The following is a 21,766-nucleotide window of genomic DNA, read 5'->3' on the forward strand; positions in this document are numbered from 1 at the left end:
ATGAGGCATTGCCAGTGCTTCTATGTCATGAGGCTTAAATGGTGCTATCCATTTAAAGCTGTAGAAGTCCTGTTCTGCCTTGGTTATAAAGGTTTTATTTATCCATCTGCTAAGCTGTGGGATAAATGAATCATAATGTTTGCTTGCTTTGGCTCCCAAATGTCCTTCGTCATAAATGCTGAGGGGGCTAGGCTATGACTGGAAGTAGTTGATACTGTTTGTTTACTTGCGAAAAAGACTAAGTGACTTGTGGCTTTCAAGTTGGAGACACTGCTGAACAAAGTAATTAAAGGGTGTGATTATATGTACCCTCAGTATGTTGCTACCACTATTTTTGCTTTGACTGGGCCTTACCATGGCTGATCTTTCAACTGGTTTGAGAACATTCCAGAGGAGAGTGTAGGCAAGACACAGTGGTTTCTTTGGTCTCACCATCTTTATTCTGCTAGCCTGTGAATGCTGGAGACTTGGTCCTCCTTCTTATCATTAAACCGTAGAATGATTTATGTTGGAAGGGACCTCAAAGATCATCTAGTTCCAATCCTCCTGCCATGGGCAGGGACACTTTCCACTAGAAGATTACTCAAAGCCCCATCCAACCTGGCTTTGAACACTTTCAGGGATGGGGCACACACAGCTTCTCTGGGCAACCTATTACAGTGCCTCACAACCCTCACAGAGACAAATTTCTTCCTACTATCTAATCTAACCCTACACTCTTTCTGTTTAAAGCCATTCTCCCTTGTCCTATCACTACATGGTCTCGTAAACAGTCCCTCTCCAGCTTTCTTACAGGTCCCCTTCTTGTGAGTAGACAAGACCTGTCAGCTCAGAGAAGAAAGAAGGGCCCTTTCTTTGATCACAGTTGATAGGTAGTTTTTCAGATGAATCTAAGCCAGTAAAATGCAGGAAGAAGCACGGTAGAGAAAGAACTGAGATTCATTTCTCCACCTAGGAGTGGCAGAACTCTATGACTGATTGCTTTTTAATAGGAAAGAACAAATAAGATGATGATGATTGATATGATGATGATTACTACTGTCTCGTTGATGATGATTATTACTACCATATTGAGTGGTGCCAGTTAGGAAATATGGATTGCATAGGAGAACATAACCTGGGTGGGAGAGTGTGGGGGAATGGAGAACTTGTGAGAATAAGCAATACAAGCTCATCTTCTGCCTGGAAGGGCAGTGACAGGCCATGATAACTGCCTATAAGTTCATCCAAAGGGAGAGTAAAAAAGTAAGGGCATGTAATTATTTCCACTAATGAAGGAGACTGCATAATAAGACTGGCATAAGAAATGCATAACCAAAATTTAGATGCCTCTACTCACTGCAGCAGTGAGGTCCCCAAAAAAGCATCTCAGCAGGAGTAGAGGGAGGAAAAGAAATTACTTCAAACCTAGAGCTGGGTACAGCTATGAATAGGATTTGTTGTGAGTGGCAGCAGGGGGTCATCCTGCAAGGCTGAATGATGTCCTCTGTCTTTGTGTTCTTTACCTCCATTGGAAAATGCTGGACTGCTGAAGATAAAAAAATGCCATCTAAGAGTTTAATTGCTGTGTTATTATTATTTCCTCAGTTAAATCTGCCTTGCTCATATTTACAGACCTCACTAGCTTGTAAGGGCTGGAAGATAAAAGAATTAAACACTAAACACAATTGCTGGATATGTCTTTGTAGACATGTCCAAAAGTTCTAGTCTTCTAAAATCTACCAGGAGATGCCAGTTGCCTGTGGAAAATAGCCCTTAATGAGAGTTGGCTTTAATGATGGAATGATCCAGTCTCTAAACAAAATCATGATGTAAGAGATAATTTAGCTCTTCATATGGCCCAAGTGCCTCGGTTATGCACAGAGGAGAAGGAAGTCCTTAAATGCTACTATGTTGTTTTCCACTTATTCTCTTAAATGTCATTTTCTGTTTGTTTATTTTATTTTACTGTTCAATGGCTGCTTCTGTGGCATTCACTCTTGGTCGTGCAGTGACAACCAAGATGGAGCAATGGATCCCTGTGATGATTCCAGGAGCTTCCTGGCTGAGGCCAGCAGATCTCACAGGCTGCAAGCAAGCAGCAGAAGTGATGTCTCTGCTGTGGATGTCAGGTCACTGGAGGCAGGGAGAAAAGAGTGCAGTAATGATACATGGCAGTGGCATGCAAATCCATCCCTGGAATAGTGCTTTAGAGCACAGAAACCAGATGTCAAATCATGACTGCTGGAGGCTTGACAGAGGTATTGTATAGTTTACGGGATTACATGTCAGGATTTTTGCCTGTTCCTGCACAATGTTTTTTTAAAACCTCCATTATAAAAGCAGAATATTGGTTTACCCAAATGCAATCCCCTAATCTCTCTTAAATCAGTAACTCAAGTTTTTCATTGTCTACCCAGTATGGGACACAGTGATTGTGCAAAGGCAGTCTGAGACTGTATGTGCCAATCACCAACTTTGTCTTTTAGATTTAGTGCTTGTGATATTTAGCATTTGCTTTCATTCTGTTTTTTTTTTAATTAAGAAAACTAACTAAATCCTCCTTTTACAATGACTTTTAAAAGTGGATCATTACTTAAATCTTACTATTCTTGAAAACAAATTATTATGATGCAATACTTTGAGGAGGTCTGAGTATGCCACAGCTTGTTTGCACAAGCAGAAGTTAATTTTCAGAGAATATCCTTGTTCCTAGATTTCTCTAGGTTCAGTTTCAGCATTTCCTTTTTTTCCAGCTCTCTTTCATTTATTATGTTGGTAGCATATATTTAAGTAGGTGCAAGAGAGCCAACTGTACAGTGAGCCCTCTCAGGATGGTGGGGTGGGAGGGACAGGAAAGAGATGACTCTCAGTGCAGCTCACCTGTGAGCAGTAGTCCTTCTGCTTCCTCTCTTCCTCAGGGCACCTTCCCTGCCCTCCAGACCCTGTCTCAGTTATACCAGTGGCACGTCTCTACCTCTGTGGCACTGTACTCAATTTCAGGCTATTTTCTTTGGCCAGCAAAGTCCCAGGTGATGTCCAGCCAAGTGCCTGGTTGCTTTTCTTCCTGTGTGAGTGTTTAGGTGCAGCTGCTTCGAGTTTTGCTCCTGGCATGTTTTCCTTGGAGCTGGACCAGTTCAGATTAGCTCATGAGATGGGAGCCTTGGGTTTCTTGCTATATATCTAACTTAAAACTGGACATGTAATTTTTTTTTTTGACAACAGAAGTATGTCACCAGCCCATGGATGCTTGTGGTCTTATGCTGTCATTCAGCCCTTCCATGTGAGCTGAGTAAAGTTCTAATTGATAAGATCAGAGTTCAAAAAGTATTTGTATATTACAAAAAATTAATGTGAGCCAAGGCATTTGTAATGGATTAATTTTAAATGCAGATGTTGATAAAAATGTATTTTCAATCTCCTACATTTCTCATGTCATTAAAACACTGTAAGAGTGATGACTACAGATTTATGTAAGACTTAGCTAAATTTAGATCATGAAAATAAATGCCAGACTCCTAATGACTCATAGTAGGTTGGTAAGTAGTGACTACCATGGCTGCAGCTTTTTTTCAATTGGTCTGAGCTTGTGCTTTTAGGACAACTAGTTAACATGTATATATTTTATTTGAAGAAATGGGCAATTTTGAAGTTAGCACAATTAATTTTTGTTGCATGTGATTTGTTTGCTCACCTGTTGACCTCTTGCATTCAAAAGTTGTTGACTTTGCCTACATTTTTATTCATGGACATAGCAAAATTAGACTAAACTCGACAGAAGAGCTTGGCATGCCATGGATATTTTAGCTTGCCATGCCATTAGCCTGAGGGACATATGCATCACTCTGAAGTAGTATAGACTTTTGCAGCTTATTATTAAATAGCTTAACACATTCTTGAAAATAAAATTATAATAAACTTGAGCTATTTGTTGCTCTCTTACAAGCTCCAGAGAGCATTTCAGAACACCACAAAAGCTTGGATCTCCTGTATCCACTGCCTGGAACTTGTGCCTCTCCATAGTTTAAAGGCAGGGTCTCAAATGCTGTTTTTCAAAGCTATGTTTGCTCTATGGGCTCTGTGCTCCTATAACTCAGACTGAATACACACACAAGCAGGATGGAAGGAAAGAAACAAGGTGTCTAACAGTTCTCCTAATTTTGATGAAACCTAGATGAAATTTATGAAATCTTTCTGTGTTTTGAGTTTTTTTTGTCAACAGGATGACTCGGATTAGTACTACTGCAGAAGAAGAAAGAAAAACCCCTTAAGAAAGCTTTCTTAAGGTATTCTAAACTACTGCTTCTCTGCAATGTCTTTGAGTTTATCAGGGACATTAACAACCATAAATAATTCAGTGATACATGCAGCTTATCTTGTTTGGCCAGTAAATTCAAAGATTCTTTGCTGTAACATTTGTAATAAATAATTTAATGATCTAGCTGGTTGTCAAAGGATGGACTAATCACCCAAGTATGGTTTAAGTGACTTCTTGTCATTCCACAAGAGCTTTGTGGAGAGCTAAGGATGAAATCTTATTCTCAAAGGAAATGTTCACATCCTTAAAAAAATCCTTCTCTTTTACTCCAAACCCTGCTTTATCCCTTACTAGCTTCCAGCTTTTACAGTGAATAAGAAAGGAATCCTCCCATGAACAACCTCCTGTATGGTACAGGCCTGATTATTTTCCATGGTTTGGGGCATCCTGTGCTCTCCAAGGTGGAAAAAAACAATTATCTTGTATGTCAAAGGGATGGAGGATGTGAGTTAGAGAAATAGTACTGTAGTGTATGACATGTTTATTGTGAGTGGACACAGAAAAATTCTGCTATTCAAAACTAGGGATTATGATGTTATTTCTACTGTTTGTCTCTTGAGTGACCCTTCAACCACTTGCCTTGGTCCACTTCTGACTGCATTGAGTCTCAGCCTCCATCCTGATATTCTTAGCATCTCTCCTTCCTGTCTTTGGGCACAATGTCTTTTGCAATTTGGCTATGAGAAGATAGACTGTGAAATTGTGTCATATGCTCTTACTCAGTAACTCTGTACTGCTTTCCTGGCTCCAGTTGTGAAGGAAAGCTTTTCCACAAACATCTGCCAGCTGACGACTGCTTAAACTGGAAATTAGCTCCTTGGTTCCCAGAGAGAAGTACTTTCATGTCTGGGAACAAACCTACACTTTTCCTGGAAAGACATAAGCTAATGTTGAAGGCCATTGGGCTCTTGAGCTGTTTCTTTTTCAGAAACTATTAGGCACTTTACATCTTAACTTGCATCCTTCCACATAGTGCATACAGCATGTCTCTGCACATACTAAGTGGAGAGATTGTGTTCTGCTTTGAAATATGTTTTCTCATGCACCTCTCAAGACAGAGATCATCTGCCCATCTCCATTCTGACTTGAACTAGGCCAACCAGACCTACGGGCTGAAGCACCATAATTTTCTTTAAATGTAAACATTGTCTCCCTGATCTTGCAGCATGTCTAAATTCTGCACATACTGCACCTTGGTCTATAGATGTAAGATAATTACAATAACTCCACCTCCTAATTTCTAGCATTTCTAACCCTCTAAGTCTAATTCAATATGGCCTGAAAATTTCCTAAGTACCTAGAGTTGGATGCTGATACGTGTGCAGAAGCACCTGTTACAGAAAGATGTGCTGGTAAAGCTGTGCCAATTGTCTGCTGACTTCTATGGAGACACATCTGGCACTGAGGTCAGCCTGAAAATCTGGGCATTGATGCAGCCATAGGTCCCCTGGGAAAGGGAAAGACCAGATCTAACATGTCATTTTAGAGTGAGAAAGCTGAAGTTCTGTCCCAGAAAAGTGGTGCCATGTGCCAGGCTGCTCCTGCCTGAAACAGCCAGGGGAAAGGACAGGGTGTGAGTGTCTGCTCCAGTGACTGGCACAGTTTGCTGCTTTTGATGAATGGCAATTGTAGGAGACAGGTTCATCCCAGCAAGCAGGGAGTGCAGCTCCCCATCCTTGCCTGTCTCCTTTTCCCCTGGCCCATTTTTGTCTATTTCCTGGAATGCATTGAGGGGCAGAGAGGCTCTGCCTCTCTGGAAGTGGGAGGATTTGGGAAGGATGAAGAATGGTTAGCCCTTCCTTCTTATGTCTCCTTCCATAGTCCTTCACATGAAGAAATAAACTAGTTGCACCTAGTTCTGTCTGCTAGTGTTTTGTACTTTATGAATTCAGAGACCTATTTATTTATAACCATGGCTGTTGATCCACTTGGATTGTTGGTCCAATTCTTTTTGTATTTGAAACTCTTTAGAGAGCACCTTATGGAAATCTGTTGGTCCTTGCTTATGGTAAGAACTTCCTTTGCATTGAGACCGGTGGTTTTGGCAGTTCTGACTGCAGCTGCTGGCTCTTCCATATTCCTTTTTATTCCATAGCAAAGCCTCAGATTTCCTTCCAAACGGGTAGTACGCTAATTACATTCTTTTGGATCAAAGATTTTTCTGGTCTTATGAACTTGTGGTAAAGATTTACTTACGTCATTCCTGAATCTAATAACACCATTAGAGAAAATGGAAGAAATGTGAAAAATACTTTGTGTTAGCTAATTTCCTGCTCACAGGTTTTGTCAGAGAGAAAAATATGTTCAACATGAGAAAAGTCTTTCAACATAAGCATAAAAAAATCTGTAGTAGTTAATACCCCCTTTAAAACAAAGATTTGATGTTCCATTACTTCAAATAAAATATATTTTCTCTGAATATATATATATTTATGCATGCTATAAATCCACAACAAATATTCTGAAGTTTCTTATAATCCTATATGTTATTTCTTTTTCACAATATAATGTGAGATATTTTATTGCAGTCTGGCCAGTTAATATCATAAGCATGCTGATTTACAAGGGTGTGGGAGAGGCATATGAGAGGTTTTTGGCTGCACAATTGAATTGTATATGAATCTTCTGAAGTCCAGAAAAAGGTACTAGTTTGATACTTTCAGGTAAAAAATGGTATATAATCAGTCTCATGGTCAAGACAGAGTTAAGGATTTGCCAGAACTGGAGACCTGAGCTATTAAAATATCTGTTGGGAAAGAAAGAGAGGAGGACATGGGTGATTCAGCAAGTTCTGGGAATGTGTTAGTGGCAACTTCTTATTGCAGAGGCAAAGGAAGTTAATAGATAAGTGACAGTAATTGTATCTCTTTGAAATTAAATTCAGACAGAAGTCACATAGTAATGTGAATTACAGGCGACTACAAAACAATAGTGTTCCAAATAAAGGAAGGAAGTGTTAAATCAAATTAAAGCAGAGATGTAGGAGGATATCTTTAGAAGGCATTTCAAAGAGTATCTATGGAACAAGAACACAAGTAGGAGACAAAAAGCTGATTAAAAACAAGGTGCATTTGCCAAGAGCATAACATGCCTTTCAGTTCTGTTTCCTCTTTTGCAGGATAACAGCTTAAAGAGGAGGCAGTAGTTGATTATCTCAGCTTTAGTAAGGGTTTTGAGGAATGCCATAAGTAAGCTTGGAAAACATGATGGAGGTGATGGGAATGTAAAGGCTGATGCTCAGACAGCAAATTCTACTCATGGAGGAGTCAAAAATGGATTTCTGTGAAATGAGGGATAATTCAAGGCAATGTTGCAAATTTGGTTCCTGTAAATGGCTTGACTACCAAATCCAGTAATTTAGGTCAACAATGTACGTTATGGACTAAGGAATAGATTAATAAATTTATACTTCAAATTGTATTAGAAAAGGATGGAAGCACTGGAGACAAACCACAAAGGTCAAAGTGGGTTTGATGTGTTGGAGTGATGGCATGTGACAATAAATCCAAGAAAGAAAATACCAGGAAAAAAATTAGTGTCGATTAGGGAACTGATTAGGCAATAGCAGCTCTGCCAGGTATATGGAAAACAAAATCACCCAGAAATGGAGTTGGCAAATAATGCAAAGCAGTTGCAACTAAGACAATTTGCATTGCATATAGTAACAGGGTTCTTGTTCATTTAACATGACAGGTACTTATTCAACTGTATCCTTATTGGGAAGACCTTATATGGCGCTGAAAATTCATTGAGTTTCAAAATCACATTTTGAGAGAGTTGCACATAAATTGGAGACAATCCAGAACAGATATCCAGGAAGAAGGTTTTTGGAAAATATTATTTGTTTGGAACAAATTTAAACAACTGAGTTTGTTTATATAAGAAAATACTAAGAGACTAAGAGACATTTTGCCTTCCAAAATGGCAAGAAGGTAGCAAACAGTAAATTTCTATGTTAACTGGATTAAGACAAGGAGTAATCTCTTCAGTTTTGCATAGGAAAATAAATATTTATATTCTGTATTAGGGAAACTCTACAGGAAGTTTTTTCTAGTTTAAGGGCAGAAGTAGACTATGATGGGGGGATTGTGCACTGTTTTGGCTGGGGTGGAGTTAATTTTCTTCATAGTAGCTAGTATGGGGCTGTGCTTTGGATTTGTGAGCACAACAGTGCTGTGAATACAGGGATGTTTTAGATATTGCTTATGCATCATCAAGGCCTTTTCTGCCCCTCATCACACCCCAAGAGGGGGGAGACTGGAGATAAGGAGGTGGGAGCCAGGACAGCTGATCCCTGCTGTCCAGTGAGATATCCCATACCATATGGCATCATACTCAACATGTAAAAGCTGGTGAAAAAAGAAGGAAGTGGTGGACATGTTTGGGATGATGGCATTTGTCTTCCCAAGTCACCACTACCTGTGAAATAGCCTGGTTTTCCTGCAGATTGCTGGGCACCTCTCTGCCAATGGAAGTGGGGAATGAATTTCTTGTTCTGCTTTGCAAGCATGTTTTACCTGTTTAACTGTCTTTATCTCAGCCCACAGGTTTTCTTACTTTGACTCTTCCAATTTTCTTCTGCTTCTCAATGGACCTGGGGAAGTAAGTGAGTGGCTGTGTGGGGCTGAGTTGCCAGGTGGTATTTCAACCATGACAAGGGCACTAAGAATTCTTTATGAGTATGTTAAATATCCATCTGAATATTATGATCTATCAGCTGTACTTCATGACAAAAGCACAGATTAGATGCCCTTGTGACATCCTTCCAAGCTACATCCCAGCTTTTACCTTCAGGGTCCTGTGCAAAGGTTTATGGAGTCACTGCCCCATCATGCAAGCAGAAATGTACACATGCACCAGTTTTGTGCATCAGGCTTCTCTCTGTAGTTCAAACAGCTTTATCAGAGTCTTATGGACTACTTCAGAGTCAACCTTTTCTTTGTGTGCCCTGACACAGAGAAAATTTTGTTTGTTTTTTTCCCCTTAGTAATCCATCAGACCTTTTCCTGGAGCAGGCTGCAAACATTCCTTAATCAGAAAAATTTAAGTGAGCAGAAAGCAGACTCAATCTGCAAGTGAGAGCTGAGTCCCTTCCAGTAGACCAAATTTTCTCTTTGCTTCTCTTGAGGAAGAGATGTAGTTTAACCTCTTGACAGAAATACCAGGTCTGCTTTTTATTCTCTGAGGCTGAGCTTCATTGTTGAATGTTTGAGCTCAGTATGCCATACAATCCAGGAGGTTTTCTCTGGAAGCTTCAAGTGACTTTCATGAATAGGAGGATGCAAAATTCACCTTAACAAACACCTCTTCCTCATGCTGCCTTTCTAAGTCTGTGGACACAAATACACATTTTGCATAAACATACATTTCAATTTTAGCTCAGATCCACAGATCAAATAACAATATAGCTCTATAACAAACTTTGTGATTTTGCATTTCCAAAAGAACCTAAGGGCCTTTATTCAGCATTTTCTTTCTTTCTTTCTTTCTAAGCTTCTGACCTACGTTATTTGTTTAAACACTGCAGTTTCTTTGCTTCACTGTTTGATTTCTGGATGATTTACAAGCAGCTATTTTGGCTGCAGGAATTTGGACGTCAGCAGCTGGTTAACAAACAGGTTGGGTTATTCACATTGACACCCATATTGATCATGCAGCCTGTGAGAGTTGCTCAAGGCTTTTCTGTTGAATTAGGGTTCTGATTGTCTTCTGGTAGTTTTGTAACCAGTCTCAAATAATCACATTTGCATTTTCAGTAGCAGGTACTGTAAAACACTGATACACCTTGGAAGAAATTAAAAAGGAAATAAAAATGTCTTCCAAAAAGTAGATCTGAAATTTATAGTTCAAAACTACAAGGTCATAGCCCCTGTGCAGCTTTCTAATGGTTATTCACCATAAAATAATAATTGCTAGTCAGATTGTTGCCAAATAAAATTAATTGTAAAGCAAATTCCTTTAACAAAATTATTCCCTCCTCTCTTTTTTCTTCCACATTTGGTTGGTTTATGGGACTATCACATGCCAAAGTTGAAGATCAGGTGGAATCAACTCAAGCTATATTCTAGGGATAAAATCAATTATAATATGATAAGGAAGAAGATCTTTTCCTTGCCTTGCCTGCACACTTCCAAGAGGGTCAAGTGACGGATGTTGGCCTGTGGTTTTAAAGCTGCAGATGGTACAAACCATGAGCTCCTGTCTGCATGTGGCAATTGGCCCATTGGACTGGGAGGCTGCAAGAAGCCTCTGCAAGGCTGCAAGGAGATGGATCCTCCACAAAGAGCAAAGCCCGCTCCCATTCCACACACATTTTGCCTGCACATCCTTGCTGAACGTACCATAACTGTGCCGGCTTGGTACGTGGCTTGGCACCCAGCCAAAGTTGGCAGCCATCCATGTGTTACTCAGGGCTGAAATTCCTGTAAGGATTAGTCAAAGGCTGGGTGAAATTTGCAGTTATTGGCAAGTGTGTTGTGATGATGTCCTCACCAGCAGCCATGGAAAAAACAAGGTCTGAGAGCACAGAGCAGCTTTTAATTCAGCAATGCAGATGGCAGTAAAGTGTGCTGGGGAAGATCCTACAGCTTTCATCAAGTTTTCTCTTTGAAAAATATAACTGTGACATAAGATATCACTCAGAGAGATTGTTCAGTAATAATTTGGCTAAAAAATAAGTGTTAGGCCTGAGATTATTTGGCTCTTTCTTCATTTTGTACAGCTTGCCTGTATTCCTAATTACACACAGCTGTCCTTTCAGTTCATACCTAGTCTGCCAGTTGCTGGTGACCAAAATGTGCCTATCATTCAAGCACATATCCTTTCCCAGCACATCTCAGAAGTGGAATGCTGCTCACATCTTGGGATGCTGCTTTGAAGAAGCTGCGTGATTTTTGAAGGTGCTGAGACAGAGACATACCACCCTAACAGCTTTGGTAGTACTATCTAATTAAGTACTTGTGAGAGCAAACTGTGCTAGATGTGGTCAGGAAGGCAGAACAAAACTAGCCCTGTGAAAAAGCAAAAGAGACTTTAGAGTCCGTATGCTTAGTTCTATGACTTAGGTTAAGATAATCCTGGAAGGAGCAAGGAGTTGACTCAGTGATCCTTATGGCTTCCTGCCAACTTGAGACAGTCTATGATTCTGAAAGTTTAGATTCAAAGCTGTGATTCTGGAAAGAGGTAATGCCTAGAGAAAAGGCAGACAGGTTGACAGCAGTGTGATCAGAGTATAGGTACTCATATTTGTTTGATTACCCCTTAGCATTTTTTTTCTTAGTACTGTCCTAGCTTCATTGCTGCTCCTCTTCAGATTCAGGGCTCAGTGGGTATAAGAGTTCAGTGGATGACTTGAACCCAAAAGTGAAATGGCCTTAAAAAAGTTAGGTCAGGAAGAACATTCAGTGTAAGGAGTGAGAGCTGCAGCTTCCTGAAAATTAGTGGAAACATTTTTAGCAGAAACCAGGCACACATTTCCAGCTGAGACTGAGATTCCCAAGGGCAGTTGTGGATTGTTATTGTGGGCTGCAGTTTGCACAAAATACAGTACATCAGTAATTGCAGTCGAGCAGTCTAGTCTGGTAGTTCCTCATTATTTCTGCTATATTAGTATATTAGTATACCAAGCAGAACCAGGGCTGTCTTCTGTACTACATATTCTGTACTTCAGAATATGAGGCAAAAGAGAAACTGATTTGCCTTTATACAGATATGCATATATCTGTGTCTCTTCAAACTTATTTAAAACTCCATTTTTTTCTCCAGTTTTCCATTAACATCACCCTGTAAGTAACCAATCCTCTCCAATAAGTTTAGTCAGAAGCAGATCAGGTCTGTAAGCAGCAGAAGCTGCATGAGAGACATGCATGCTTCACTGGGATACATAGTACTTTCCTGTGCAGAGAGAAGATGTGCAATGAGGCTGGCTTTCAAAAGTGAAGTAAAAAAGCAAGTAACACTTTGGGGGCCAGGGGGGAAGATTTTCCTTAAGAGCATTTGATTGTGACATGTGACAGCTCTTCCTTTAAATGACTGTTTAAGAGAGATAAGGGAGCCTTGCAGATGCCTTTTCCAGTTAATCCATTTGCCCAAACCTCTTGCACAAAGGGCTCAGAACAAACAGGACTCGTGCTGGAAACAGCATGCTGATGCAGTTCTTGCATAGTAGGGGTTTAAAGGTTTGTTTCAGTAATTAGCACACACAGTTGGCTACCAGAGAGCACAGCTTGCTCCCAGTCACTGGCATGACACAGGAGTGGATGCTGCAATGAACCTGAATGGAGCATGTGGTTTACAGGGATGAGTGATACTTGAGGCATACAGTGGGGTACAATCCTCTTCTCACTGAGATTAAGGGCAGGGCTTCCACAAACATCAAGCTCCTGTTCTGCATGCACAGTGAGAATTGCCCTGTTGGCACATTTTGAGTATGAGTGAGATATGTGACAATATGATTGCAGAAAAGCAAGATTTCACTTGACTTGTACTCCTATAAACGTAGGCTTAGAAGCTTCCCACTTTTCCTTACCAATCCTTGAAATATTTAACTATTAAGTTCCCACTACATGAAGACTGAAGCTAAGCAAGAGAATAAAAGCTTTTTTCCTTGAAGAGATGTGATTGCTGCTCCACATAGGCTTTACTTGCCATAACATGGGTTTATGTACTGCCAACCAGAGCTTTGGTTTTGTTGTGGCTCATTTAAGGTCCCAGTAATCCAAATAACATTGGAAGAAGTGGTTTTATCTTTTGTATGTCACTGTCAAATGAAATAAATTATAAAAAGACAGAGGGGGCTTTTTGGTTTTAGCATGCTCTGCAAAAGACAGAAGCAGCTGGTCTCAGTGCTTAAGCAGTTAGGATACTTTTTGGCTGTGTAATGCAATGAGTAAATTGGTATAGTTGGGCTCAAATGAAAGTTGTTCTGACGGAAATGTTTTAAAAATAAAGAAGAAACAGGAATTTACTTAATCAGACAACCTCATAAAACAAGATAGAAAGTTTTCCTTCACTGAGAACGGAGTTTTCTTGATTTAAACTTTAGTTACTGAAAAATACCGATTTATTAAAACCTAAACTTATCTTAAAAATGAATTCATTTTGGCCAAAGTAATTTCTGTGAAGATCTTTTTTTCTGGGACATGAGAGAGCCAGGCTGAATTCTTTGTCCCAAAGTGAGTGAAGCATGAAATTGAATCTTTCTCACCCTTGTAATTTTGGCTTTTCTTCAGGGACTAGGATGTTGTTTAGGTTTCTGGTGAAAAACTTAGGAAGAATTGTTCTTCAAACCAATGTGCTAAGAAAAGAAATATCCGTTGCTTTATTCTCTTCACCAAAAGGATTTTTTTTGTTTCCTCATAAATCCTTTAGATTTTGGAGTGAGATTCCACAGGCTTTTTGAACTAATTTACATAATACTCTGGTAGTTACACTTCCCATTCATATCCAAACTCAAGATACTGTTGGAGCATGTGGCTTGCCAGAGATCTTTTTGGATTTCCTCTCAATCTGTACTGATAAGACGAGAAGAAAGAACAATATTTTCACAACTCACTTGGCCTCCTCATTCATAAACTGCAATATTTTGATCATCACTGGCACAGACCAGGAACAGCTTCAGAGTGGCACTGTGAGAAACTGGAGCTTCTGCAACATCAAACTGACTTGTTTATGAGTCAGCTGTAGGACAAACGCAATTCACATGAGAAAGCATCAGTCCTTCTCCCCTTTCCTCCTTCTCGTCCTTCCCTCTCCTCCTTCCTTCTTCTCCTTCTCCTTCTCCTTCTCCTTCTCCTTCTCCTTCTCCTTCTCCTTCTCCTTCTCCTTCTCCTTCTCCTTCTCCTTCTCCTTCTCCATCTACAAGGGAGAGAAGGGAGCAGCATCTGCTTTCTCATTCACTGTTAGGGATATTTTAGTCTGCAATTTTATTTGAGTGTTATTAAGTAAAAAATGATGATATTTCATACTGCCCTATGCACATTCAGGTCACTGATGCTGCTGACCTACGAGGAGAGGTCTCAGAGGGATCTGACCTCTGTGCTGGTACTTGAGGTTTGTTTTTCTCAAAAAGGCAAGGTGACAGACTTTGCACGTATTCCAGAATTACTTAGGCAACTCAAATACATTAAAACATACTGTAAAGGCTGTGAAAGGATCTTATTAAATCTTGCAGAACCATCTGATAAAATGAGAGGCTTAAATTTAGTGTAGAAAAATAGAAATCCTTTGAAGAACCAGTATTAGCTGTACTGGAAAGACAGTGATCACTGTCCAAACAACTGGATCTTCAATAGCTATGTTCTCACATGGATGTCACTGTGACTAGTTCTCTGAAAGCAACAGCTCAGAGATGAGCAGCAGTCTGTCAGATGGGCTCTCTGGTGTTGTTAGGAAAGCAATGGAGAATGGCACTAAAAGGATCCACACTCAGTGTAGGTTTAGGCACATAGAACAAGTGGCTGCACCAAAGCAAGCACACCAGTGCCTTGGAAAGAGCACAGAATCCTAGGCCTCCAAACACTAACAAAATACAGCACAGAGGAGAGTCACAGATGATGGGTGGTGTGGGATGGCTTTGCCAGAATGTTCTTCAGCTTGGAAATGCAAAGAGGATCCTCTGAGTCACAAATGGAGATGGAGAAAGTGAGCAAGAGAAGAGGTGTTCATGCTTTCTCACATAATCGGAGTGAAGGCTGCCCAGCTATTGCTGAGGGGCAGATGAAGAAAAAGCAGCAGTGTTCCTTTTTAATCATAGTGTGTGTCTAGCGTTGAATGATTAATGTGCAAGTCATTTCCATGGGATGTGAGGGCAAGAAAGATAAGAAGGTTAAATAGAGACTAGAGAGAGCTATGAAGGGAAAGTTAATTTGTAGCTACTGAACAGGGACATGACCTTTGCTGACGGGATGCCTGAAATTTTATTACTGGAAAACAGGAGAGTATAGCAAACACAGACAAAACCCTCATTAGCCTTGTTCAACTGCTGTCTTTACAAGTACTTGCAGCTGGCCATAGTGTGAGACAAGAGATTGTTTCAAAGGTTGTATGGCCTCCAAATTTGGCCTTATATGTCTGTTCTTCTGCCACGTTGCCTCTAACAAGTGGCAAATTTGAAATGCTTTTATCTTGTGAGCCCACAAGTTACTATGTTGACAAAATGTAGGGACTGTATTTTCTTTTCCAGTGGCTTCTGGAAAATAAAAATTATTTTTAATATAAACTGATTAAAATAAAAATCTTTTTAATATAAACAGATAATGCTCTATTTGTACATATGAACAATAAGAAAAGTGGGAAGGCAGTGCAGTGGAGGTGAACATGAAAATTCAAATGGACATGAATTATTAACGACATAAGTCTGCCTAAACCAGGCTCTAACTGAGTTATTTAGTGGAAAAATAAGAGAATGGGGTTTAGACAACACAATGTGCAGCTTCCTGGTCATCAAAACATAATGTTCTGACACCTTCTGGGGCTCCTTGGGGATGCTGCCTACTTAGTTTCCTGTTTGGACTCCCTAAAAGACACAAGTAGTAAATGATGAATCATAATGAAGGGATTATCATCCAGACAGTGCTTTTCTTCTTTTTTGGCTCCTCCTGAAACACAGCAATAATTTTTAGGAGCCACAAAAGTGGGATATCATGTGCCCATGTGCTTCAATATGTAAGTGCACAAGTTTGTGCACAGGATATTTTAATGAAAGGACTTTTGATGTGAATTCTGCCATTAATTTATTTTAAAGGACTGGCCACAGATTACGATTATTTGCTAGAAGTTACGCCTTTCATGCAAGAAAGAAACAATGAAGCATAGATGTGGATCCTGCTCTGCTTGTGGCAAACTAATCTTTGGATTAGGTAATGTTAGTCAGACATTTGACATTTTTGTAAGTGTTTTTAAGCTGACAGGATGTCCTCTAGATCTTGGCTAGGAGCTAAACCAGGGTGGGGGTTTGTACATCTGGCCAGTGAAAATCAAATGACATGACTCAACTCATCTTTCTAAGATGGTGGAAGACAGTAGATTTCTCTTCCACACCACAAATTTAGGATGAGATCTGCAAGGTGTAAATATAGATACACAGTTGAATTTATATTCTCCAGTGATTTCTTATCACTGAAGGTGTTATAACAGGAATATATAGCTAGTTGGGGTAAATTAATTTTGTTACCTGTGGATGGGGAAAGGCAGATTAACAATAGTGCAGCATACTGAGGTATAAAAAACTGATAAATAGAAGAACAGTGAGAATTATACCAGATATACCCATAATATCTTCTGGAGTGAAGCTGTCTCCTCCAAGTAATGACAGCTGCTGACCAGGTCCTTTGCTTAGATCATTGCTTCAAACACATGGAAGCTGTTAATGGGGGTTTTGTGCATCCGGCCAGGGAAAACCAAGTGACATGACTCAACTCATCTTTCTAAAATTAGAAGCAGCACCCTAGTGAGTAAAGGATGCAGGAGATTTACAGTTTTTCAGAGATGCTGGATACGCCCACGCAAGGGTGTTGCACAAACCATGTAATTGGAAAAATCTAATATTAACTGCATAATTTTAAATCCCAAATTGTGCACCACATAGTCCAGACCTGTAGATCTGCATGGCTCACACATAGGTCACCTCCTGTTAGCTCAGATTTACTCTCTGCTTTTCTTTTATTATATACTCCTTACTATGTTTAAGTTGTCAGTATAGCATAACCTTGCAGCTGTGTTATTAAAATGCACAGAACAATCCCCTGATATTGCCAACATGAGTTCAATCTCACAAGCAATTCAAACTTTATATCCTGGTGCTAGTCTCCATCAAGTTATTCAGTCTAAGGGTGAAAGAGTGAACTACTTCATACAGTATAATAATCACAGTTTGGCCAACTACTTGAACTCTTAATTAGCTAACATTTTCAGCCTCTAGACTCAAAGGAGGCTTGTGCTGTGTCATCCCCTATAATTCTGAGTTTCTACATATTTATACTGTGAATTTGAATAAAGGAAGAGTATCACTTCAGCCCTCAAAGTGAGGTTTATTTTGCACAGAAAACAAGGGATGAGGGGTCCTTACCATGTACTGAGGTGCCTCCCCAAAGAGGTTTTTAGCATGGCTGAGGCCTGTAGCTGGAGCTAGTTCTAGGGTACTGAGACCTCAGCGCTAGAGGCAAGTTAAGCTTTGGGTGTCTTTGTAAAACCAATGTGAAACGATAACGGGAAACAGGGGGAAGACAAATATGGTTAGAATGTAGGTTTAAACTAATTTTCAGAAATTGTGGTTTTCTCCAAAAGAATCAGCCCACATTGCTCAGAAAACTTCAAATGCTTAGGGCTATAATGTGCTCTCAGTTGCCATGTTACACGAAATAATTTTTGTTTCAACAAAACTTTTTTTCCCTGTGGCTTATGTGGTCTCATTTCTGTAATATGATTACCTTATAGAATGATACCTTACAAAAGCTATTTGCAGGAGGAAAAGCATCCCATCCCCTTGGGAGTAGACAGCACAGAGTGATGGTAGTGTCTGAGCCACCTCATGGGGTTACTGTTTCCATTTCCCTTTTCAGTTTGAAAGGACATAAGATTTCTTTATCTCTTGAAACTCCAAATGTTCTGTAATATCTCCCACTTGTGTTGCTTTTTTGACCTACTTGGTTAACCAAAATTCAGCATCCTGTGGGTTGTCTCTATCTTGAGGAGAGGTTGATGATGGACTCAGATATCTTTGATGCACTTCTTGTTTTGGAAATAAAGTCCTATTTCTTCACCACAGAGTGCTTTGTGTAGGAAACTGTTTTTACTCACAGCTCCAAATACTCTTTATGTGAGTTTTAATTGATAGTTTATGAGATTTATTCTTGAACTATAGATTAGTTGTGACTATGCATTCTTGTTTTAGTTTAATTATATGCTGCATATCTGCTATGTAACTTAACAAGCTCCAGTTTGATGGTTGCTGTGTTTGAACAGTTTGCAGAAAAGCAGAGCTACAAACTGGTTACTACTGGTCATTATTTTGATCCAGCTGGCTCACAGAAAATTGTTTCAAAACAGGAAAGCATCCTTTGCAAGGCTGTGGAGTGAGACTGCCATACAATGCTGTGTTGTGGAACAACATGAACAAAAGCACAAGTGATCATCTAGCAGTATTTTGCCTAGCAAAAATCAGAAGAGTAGAATGCTTGCAGTACTGAAACTGTTGCTAGAGTCACCAGCAATTGGCTGCAAAACAAAGAAAAGGCAGAACAACCCAGTATGACAAATCTTGCTTTACCCAGAATGACTTGGCATCCCAAGAGCTATAGATGTTTCCTGCAAGTGACGGAGAGGGTATTGATTGCAGGAGCTGATGGCTTCAGGCAGCAGTGTTGACCTGACTTCCTATTTTCTGTTTTTACAGAGCTGACACTAGCAGGGAGATAGAGAAGGGCTACTTACATCTGTTTGTCTAAGAAAATCTGTGCATTGTCCTGAAGACATAAATTCCTCCTAAGGCTGATGACTGACTTTCCAAAGAGGCATTGTTGCTACCTTGTTACCTGCAGGGCTTTTGTGATTCGTTCTGGATAGTTTGAGCTCCACTAATTCTATGCCTTGTTGCTTATGTGACAGTTTCTACATAGTGTGTGGCATATAACCATAGAACTGAAAGTCATAATTGTCCTGCAAAGCTCTGCTAAGGGCTCTGCTAAAGCTCTCTGCTCCAACTCTCTCTTTTGATGAAGGGCACAGAACCGTGGGACAGCAGAAAGTGAGTAAAATACAACAGCTACAAAAAGGGTCAAGGTTGAGTTCCAGAGTGCTCTTTTCAGTTGGGCTTCCAGGTGGACAGCTGGCAGGGATCAGAGACATTCTGACCTCCAAGTCCACCAGCAGGCATGGATTTGGGAGTATGGGGCATTAACAGAACATGGGGTGGTCCTGATGGAACTGGAGTCAGAATGGATGAGAGCTCTTATGGACTCCTTAAGGACAAAGCTCTCCTCACCATATGGACTGGGAATGTATTTTTCTGTGTGGTTCATACACTGCAGAACCAGGACTGTGAAAGAGAATGGAAGAGCTCCAAGGATGAATAATCAGAGAACCTTAAGCACACGCCGTCCAGCAGGAAATATCCTGTCTGCGTCCTGCACAAGGTCTGTGGAAGAGAGAGACTAAAACCAGGAGTTTTTTAGCTAGAAGAATAGAAAAATATGTTCAAAGGTCAAATTTAAAAGGGCAAAAAAAGCTGAATATAGCATTTAAGCAGTCCTTCACCCTCTTCTTCAGTGGGGGTTTCTGTGAGCAAAACCCTCATGTACAGGCTCTGGAGAATCAATGGCAAGCCAGAGCAGTAAGGGCTTCTTTTTGCTGAATGATGTTTTCAGAAGGAAAACCATGAATGTTTGGATAAAATCAGAATAGATCAGATAAAGCACTAAGGGCACTTAAGACAGGAAAGCAGAGAAATTAAATGGAATGTTGCAAAATGAAAAGTGAAGTGCCCCATGGAATGCTCTGCTAATTTTCAATGGTGTTTCAACAGAGTTTTGTGAGTTCTTCAGTTCATGTGGATTCACAGAAGATACACACCCTGCAAATCTTGAAGTGACTGCATGCTTTGCACTTCCACTCCTTGAGATTACTCTTTGAGATAATTGAGTGTAGAATACTGCCTGCTTGTCCATACTCTGTCCCTCTCTCCCCTGTGTAATCAAAGGGAGTCATCACTTTGAGTTATTTTTAGCATTTAGCAAGAAAACTCCTGAATAAGTTGAAGCATGGTGTAACAGGAAATGGAATAAATGGGTGCTGTGGTTTAACCCCAGTCTGCAACTGAGTGCCAAGCAGCCAATTGCTGGCTCCTCCACTCTGCCCCCAGCGGGATGTGGAGGAGAATCGGAAAAAAGAAAATCTTGTGGTTTGATACAACAGCAGTTTAATAATTTAAAAAAATGATGATGATGATGAAGATAGCAGTGCTGAAAAGGAGAGATCTACTACTACTAATACAATAATACTAATATAAATCTAATCCTTTAAATGATAGTAATAAAAACAATAGTATTGGAAAGGGGAGAGGAATAGACCCCAAGATGCACAAGTGATGCGCAATACAATTGTTCATTGCTTGCTGACCAATGTCCATTCCTAAGCAGCTGTCAGCCCCTCCAAGCGAACTCCCCCCAGTTTATGTACTGGAAATGATGTTCTGTGGAAGGGAAATCCCTTTGGCCAGTTTGGGGCAGCTTTCCTGGCCATAGGCTCCCCCAGCTTTTGGTGCATCTGCTCATTGGTGGAGCAGGAGACACTGAAAAGTCCTTGACTTGAGGTAAGCTCAGCAACAACTGAGACATCAGGGACTTATCAATGCTGTTCTCACGCTGAATCAAAGCACTGTACCAGCTAGTGAGAAGAAGATTGACTCTGTCCCAGCCAAAACCAGGATAATGGAGCAGATATTTTTTTAAAAAGTGCTTAAAATTTAACTAAGGGTTCATGGGTTAAGGACTGGGAGAGATCGCTCATCAAATACCATCACAGGCAAAATAGGTACAACTTAGAGATAGGAAGTGAATATATTACTAAAAAAATCAGAGCAGGATAATGAGAAGTGAAATAAGCCTTTAAAAACATCTTTCCCCCCTACTCCCTCCTTCCAGCTCTGCCTCCTACCCCAGCAGCACAAGGAGACTGGGAATGGGCGTTACAGTCAGTTCATCACCCAAGGCTTTTCCTGCTGCACTGTGGGGTCCCTTCCACAGGAGACACTTCTCCATGAACTTCCAGATGGGGCTCCACCTCACAAGCAGCAGTTCTCTGCAAACTGCTGCAATGTGAGTCCGTCCCATGGGCAACAGTTCTCCCAAAACTGCTCCAGCATAGTCACTGTTCCATGGGGTGGAAGCCCTCCAAGGATAGGCTTCTCCAACATGGGAGCAAGGGCCCCCTCTCTCCCCTGACACTCCCACAGGATCACAGCCTCCTGCAGGCATCCACCCGCTCCACATGGGCACCTCCCCCACAGGCTACAGGTGGATCTCTGCATCCCCCGTGGATCCCTATGGGCTGCAGGGACACAGCTGCTTCACCATGGTCTCACCATAACTTGCAGAGGAATCTCAGTTCCAGCACCTGGAACACTTCCTGCTCCTCCTCCTCCACTGACCTTGGTGTCTGCAGGGTTGTTCTCCTCACATGTTCTCACACCACTCTTCTCTAGTCCCAATTAAAATTGCATCACAATGTTTGTTTTTTCTTAAATATGTTATCACAAAGGCATTGCCACCATTTCTAACTGGCCCAGCCTTGGCCAGCAGCATGTCTGTCTTTGCTAGGGACTGGCTTTGCTGGACATGGTGGAAGCTCCCAGCAGCTTCTCACAGAAGCCACCTCTGTGTGCACTCCCACCCCCAAAAACAGGCTATGTAAACCAAACACATTCCACCCCTCGCCAGTCTAGGTATGGTCAGTTCTGTCAGGATTGGGCACAGC

The sequence above is a fragment of the Zonotrichia albicollis genome, chromosome 2 (assembly GCF_047830755.1).
Source record: "Zonotrichia albicollis isolate bZonAlb1 chromosome 2, bZonAlb1.hap1, whole genome shotgun sequence".
NCBI classification, from domain to species: domain Eukaryota; kingdom Metazoa; phylum Chordata; class Aves; order Passeriformes; family Passerellidae; genus Zonotrichia; species Zonotrichia albicollis.